The sequence below is a fragment of the Callorhinus ursinus genome, unplaced genomic scaffold (assembly GCF_003265705.2).
Source record: "Callorhinus ursinus isolate GAN/ISIS: 27379988/994484 unplaced genomic scaffold, GSC_fseal_2.0 scaffold10, whole genome shotgun sequence".
In the NCBI taxonomy this organism is placed as follows: Eukaryota; Metazoa; Chordata; class Mammalia; order Carnivora; family Otariidae; genus Callorhinus; species Callorhinus ursinus.
In genome coordinates, this window is record NW_027397072.1 from 24,993,502 (window position 1) to 24,999,580 (window position 6,079).

Below are 6,079 nucleotides of genomic sequence, written 5' to 3' on the forward strand. Positions count from 1 at the left end.
AGCCAGATGTGGGGCTCTGTCCCAGGACCCTGGGATCATGACCTGAGCCGAAGGCAGATGCTTAACTGACGGAGCCACCCAGGAATCCCAGAGGCGAGGGGGTCTCATATGCAAACTCATATGCAAAACTTGTATGCATAGCATGTGTGCTATTTTTACTCAGCCTTAGGATTGTGTAAGGGATCACTAAAGCAATTTAGGGAATTTATCCTAAAGTTGTGTTGGCCCGGTAGACACACTGTTATCTCTTGGAGTATGTTTATTTGGGATGGCTTTGGGGGGTGATGGATTTAGGAGAGCTAAAGTTCCCCTCAAGCGATTCCTTGGAGCCACCCCAATCTGGCCCATAGTTGGTGCCTAGGACCTGGTGGAATTGTTGCTGAAAGGGCAGGAAAATGTAATATGGACCCAGCCATCTGATCCCAAGGCTGGGCACTGTGTGGGTGTGAAGGACACTTGGGACTCCAGCGAGCTGGTGTGAGCTCGGATTACGGTTGGCAGAGGCCCTCTGAAGGAGCTGCTCCCTGGTGCATAATTCACTGCTCACTCCTCCTCCGAGGAGTCCTGGGGATGAAGCCAGGAGGGACGCAGCTGCCCCTGGAGGAAGCAGGGTGACATCCTATATACTTGAAAAGAAAACTGAAAGTGCCTTTCTTTACAAGAAACTATTGTGTTTTCCTCTTTTTTCATAACCCACAGGTATGACAGAGTTCCTCTGGTCCAGAGCTGTGGGTGAAATAGGGGGGAGTGGGGGGAGGGGGGGCCGAGAGGTATGAAGGGAATTTGGATTGTTCCGTGGTGCGTGTTCTTTGTCTAATTCAGGGAAGGTGTCAGCCTGCTGGAGCCCACCCCGAGGAGCCCCGTGCTATATGATACGAGTCCTGGTGATAGGAACCTCTCTTCTGGCTGTTAAAGTGCATTCCTGTGTAGATGTGGAAAGAGAGAAAGCATGCTGGAGCCGAGCTAGGATAGGAATGTGAGTATTTCCTTAATTGGACACGAGAGCCTTGAACTGGTTCCAGTTTTGGTGTTTTCTTTCAAGAGCCTGGATCCTAAGGATTCCATAGAGTTTTCGTTCTCTAAAAATCCCTTTGGTTCAAAGGCCCCTTGGTAGAAATAAAGAAAAAGCCAGGGCTGAATCTCTTTGATATTTGGGAAGGCAAGAGTTTGTGGGCTGTCAGGTCCCAGGCTTCTTTTGGGGGTGAGTGGGTTCTGGGTGTGAAGAAGGAGGCCCCTCCTAAGATGGCACAGGGCAAGAGTACCCACAGGCTTTATGTCGGGCCTCAGAGCCTGGATGATAGGATGCAAAGTGCTTTCCCCTTGAGCATTTATAGAAGCAATTTCTCTTAGCCTTATTAGAGTTCCGAGAGCTCAAAAGATTGCCCGCTTTACTGCTTTAGGAGTCTGGGACACAGAGAAGCCATGCCTGAGAACTTACAGCAAAGTAAGTCAAAGGCTAGAGGATTTTGTCTGGGGGGTTTGGTGGTTTCATGTGAGGACTAGTCCCCTGACAGCTGACGTGGGAAAGCATGCCCACACTCAGGTCGGGCGTTCATCGTGTGTCCAGAACCCAGCTGGACACTTGCTGAGAGGCACCAAAGACTGGAGGAACTTGTAGGGGGTGAGGGGTGATGAGGGGATGCTGGAACCACAGCAGGACCCACTGGGCAGAGCTTCACTACTTGCCTCTCATGACTGCTCCCCCCCTCCCCCCAGTGCTGGAAACTTCAGTCAAGGGACTCCAGGGGAAAATGGGGCAGTCCTTGCCTGAAATGAGTGAAAAACCAAAGCAGATGCAAGCAACTCTGCTGAACCCCATCTTTTCCCCCAAAACACCTTAAAAACAAGCCCTGCGTCTGCTCAGTGCTTTCCAGCTTACCAAGTGTTTTCATAACACTATCTCATTTCATCCTCACATCAACCCACACACATTCTTGCCTTTCAGATTTTTTATGTACTCAAATGAGTTTCACTGAAAAACTTGGCTAAAAACTCCCCTTCTTCTACTCAGTTTTTTTTTTTTTTAAACCCCAAGCCTTTGACTGATATCTTTAAGAAGCTCCCAGATTCCCAGGATGGGAAATTTATTTATTCTGCCAGCCCTACCCCACCAGATGGACTCTAGTAGTCCTGATCTTTGCTATTAGAACTAACATTTTTTTTATAGATTTTTAAAAAATGTTTTATTTATTTATTCATGAGAGTCGGAGAGAGAGAGAGAGAGGCAGAGGCAGAGGGAGAAGAAGGCTCCCCACCTAGCAGGGAGCCCGATGCGGGACTCGATCCCAGGACCCTGGGATCATGACGCGAGCTGAAGGCAGACGCTCAACCATCTGAGCCACCCAGGCGCCCCTGGAACTAACATTTTTAAAAAAGATTTATTTATTTGAGAGAGAGAGAGAGTGAGCAGGGAGAGGGGAGGAGGGAGAGGGAGAGAAGCAGACTCCCTGCTGAGCATGGAGCCCAGTAGTGGTGATGATGATGATGATGACAACGAGGACAGCGACAACACGGGGGGGGGGGGGGCTGGGGTGGAGTGGGGGGTGGGGCTCAATCTCACAACCCTGAGATCATGTCTTGAGCCGAATCAAGAGTTGGGTGCTTAACCGACTGAGCCACCCAGGTGCTCCCGGAACTAACATTTTATATTCAATTTGTAGCTTATCTGTTAAAACAAATAAAGCCACAAAGGCCAGAATAAGTGTAGTATCATGGGGAAAACATAGACTTTAGAACCAACAAGGCCCAGAGTCAAATTCTGGTTCAGCCAGAACTGTGTGGCCATGGCCCAGTTACTTGACCTGTCAGAGCCTCTCTTTCTTCATCTGACAAATGGGATAATAGTGCCTATGTCTTAAAGTTGTCGTGAGGCGTAAACATGCTAGCAGACACAAGTGCACCTTAGCCAAGATCTACTTTGTGAAGTCCCTTAGAGCTGAACAAAGCACCAGCTTCATCACTACGAGGCAGATTAAAAGCAATACTGTCTTTGCAAGGCAGGAGGGAGATAAATCATGGAAATACATTGCTAAAGGAATTTAGATGGAGACTTTTTTACTCAATGAGTAATTAGCTACATGACCTGCATACCTGCACAATGATGCCATGGGTAAGTCAGTACCTTTATTCTTTTTTTAATTCTTATTTTTAGGTGCGAGGGAGAAGGAGCTGGGAAACTGGATTTAGGCAATGTTGGAAAGCAAGGCAGTTCCGATTACACTTTGATTTTTATTGAAGCAGAATTGCAAATGGACTCTTGAGTCCCTGAAGACAAAGGTGGCAGAGGGAGGGAGTGCAGAGGCCTGTTTAGTTCACTGAGCGGCACATAGTAGATGCTCAGGAAATGCCAGTGGTGGGCTGACAGGGTTGGGAGAGTCCAGATCGTGTGTTTGACTTCTGCTGCTGACTTCTTGGCAGAGGCATAGTGTTGTAGTGGAAAGAACATTTGCCCAGTGGTCTGAAGGCCTGCGTTCAGGTTCCATCTACACCATTTAATAGCCTTGGACATGCCATTTAATCTCTTAGGTGTCTTCTCACCTGTAAACTGAGGAGACTGGACTCGGTGATTTGGAAGGTCTCTTTCAGCCCTAAGATTCTGGGCCTCCATGTTAACTTCATTCACTGGTGTTTCTGTTTGAAGGCAGTAGGGATAGAAACCTATCTTATAGGATATTGGTAAGCCGTGGTCAGTCTGCATGTTCAGATACTCTGTGTCTTTACAGATATGATCAGAGCAATGTAGCAGAGTAGCTGTGTGATCTTCGGCAAGTGCCCTAATTTCAGACTCGGTTTGCACACTCTAGACTAGGGACTGTATATTGTGCTATGGTAATCTTATTACATTCTTTTGAAAGCTGAGATCATGAAAATGCTTTAAAAAATGGCAGGGCACTACATAAAGTATTATGATTGAGAAATGGTGTAGTTGTTATAGTGACACCAAAGTTTAGCCCCATGCCTCCCATATTTTCATATGAATGAATGTGTCACCATGGTTTCAGAGGGGAAACAGAAAGTGTAGATTTGGAGTTCTAACCCAACGCTTGCTTTCCACTCCAACTGACTGACAAGAGGTAAGTTTCACTTAAAATGGGCATTAATATGAAGTTTCCTCAAGAGCAGGCTTCGGGGAGTTACCTCAAGGTTCTCCAATGGGGGAGATTTTTCAGGAGGCCGGACATCTGCTGGTGGAGACCTTCCATCCCACCCTCTTCAAAATGAGGCCATTTTGACATTTGAAGGGTGTGTGTGTTGCAGGGGGCCGGGGGTAGCTTTCTGAGTCTAAAAGGTTTCACAAGCGATAATCACAAATATGTAATGCTGGGCTGTTGGTATGTAAAAATGGTGAGTCAGTCTTTCATCCCAGGCCTTGCCAGGGATTGCTACTGGGGAGAAATGGCAGAGGACATGAGTCCTGCTCTCCCAGGGCCGACCTCAGTCGCAGGATGGAAATCAGCTCTCCAAACACTGGCTTCTCCTTTGACTATGTAGATGACTACATGTCCCACCCAGTCTTTGAGAAGCTTCTCCACCCTATGCAAAAGGCACAAACAGCCCCCTCTGTTAGCAGTAATCCCATACTGGAGCATCTCCCCTTAGGACCTATCCACAGAAGCATCGACCTCCATCAGTGCACTATCTCCAGAGGAGGAGCATGGAGGTGGTACTTGGCAGCATGAATCAATTTCTGATTTATCTTATGGGGTGGGGTGGGGGTGAGCAGAAGCTCCTGAATTTCTCAGGTTGGAAGGAACAACTGGGAGGGGGAGGCAGGGAGTGAGGGGTTGTCTTGAAGCTGTGTTTTCATAGGAAGTACACTATTACTCAGGTCGTATATAGGAATGACCCAAAATAGCAAAGTTGTTTTTACTTAATTCCCATGGTTATTTTTATTTGGGTTAGCTTGGGAGGGCTGATGAAAATTATGAGGGCCCTCCTCATGGTCCTGCCACTGTTAAGCCCTCACCATTAATCCTATTATCTTTCACCTGAGATAAGCTTATGTATTTCCACCTCTAAATGTATATATGGATTCAATACATTCACTACCGTTGAAAGAGCTGACTGACTTCAAAGCACATTTAATTTTGCCAAGTTTTTGAAAGCTCCCCCTTCCTCTTCTGCACACACACACTTCCTCAATCCGCAGTACACATATAGATCAGGGTTATAAAGCCATTTTACAGGAGTTTGTGAAGCAGAGGTGTGAAGCAACGCGCTCCAGCCACAGAGGGGCAGACTCCCGTCCTGGCTCTGGGGGCTGAGAAGCCTGACCACCTGGGCAGACCCCTGGAGTTGTAATTCCTGGGCAGTGTGGGAGGGGTTTGGCCGAAGCTCTTTGTTTCTTCCCGTTGCAGCAGATCCGGAGCCAAGGCTAGTGTGGTGTGCTTGTGCGGTGCCCACCCGCACCCCCTGCCCCGCGCCGCCGTTGTGTAGGTGTCCAGTGGAAAAACCCTACGACGACACCACATCCTTTCTCACACAAATAAAATCCTCCACGGATCTGCGGGCTGCACACCAGCCCCTTGCAAGCTAATGCGAATCCCCACGGGCACTGGGTCTCCCCAGCTTCGCGCCCCCTCCCTGCTTTCCACCGCCTCTTTTTTTTAGTGATGCTCCCATTTCCACGCAGCTTGCCGGAGATGGAAGGGACGCGCCTCGGGCGCAGCGATCGAGGTGTCACGGGCGAGGCCTAGTTTGGGGGATGAACGCTGAGAGGAGTCCCGAGTTATGGGGTTGGGAACTGCGAGAAGGTGCAGAGGAGGGCGCCGGCGCCAGGCATCCAGGGTCGAGCGATGGCGCCCTCCTACCGCGCAGCGCGGCAGCCGAGCGGTCACGTCCGGAGCGGGTCCAGCGCCCTCCTCAAGCCCACGATCCCCCGCCCCGAGTGCCCAGGGGTGTATGCAAGAAGGGGGCCGCGGACACGGGCGGGTTTGTTGTCAGGAAGAGGCGTTGACATTGAACTGGTGCGTGCGTGTGTGCGCGCGCGCGCGTGTCCACGCGCGTGTCTGCGTGTGTGAGTCTTCGGGAGGAAGCCCGGCTGGAAGCAAACCACAGCCTTCGGGGAGCTGAGCCGAGC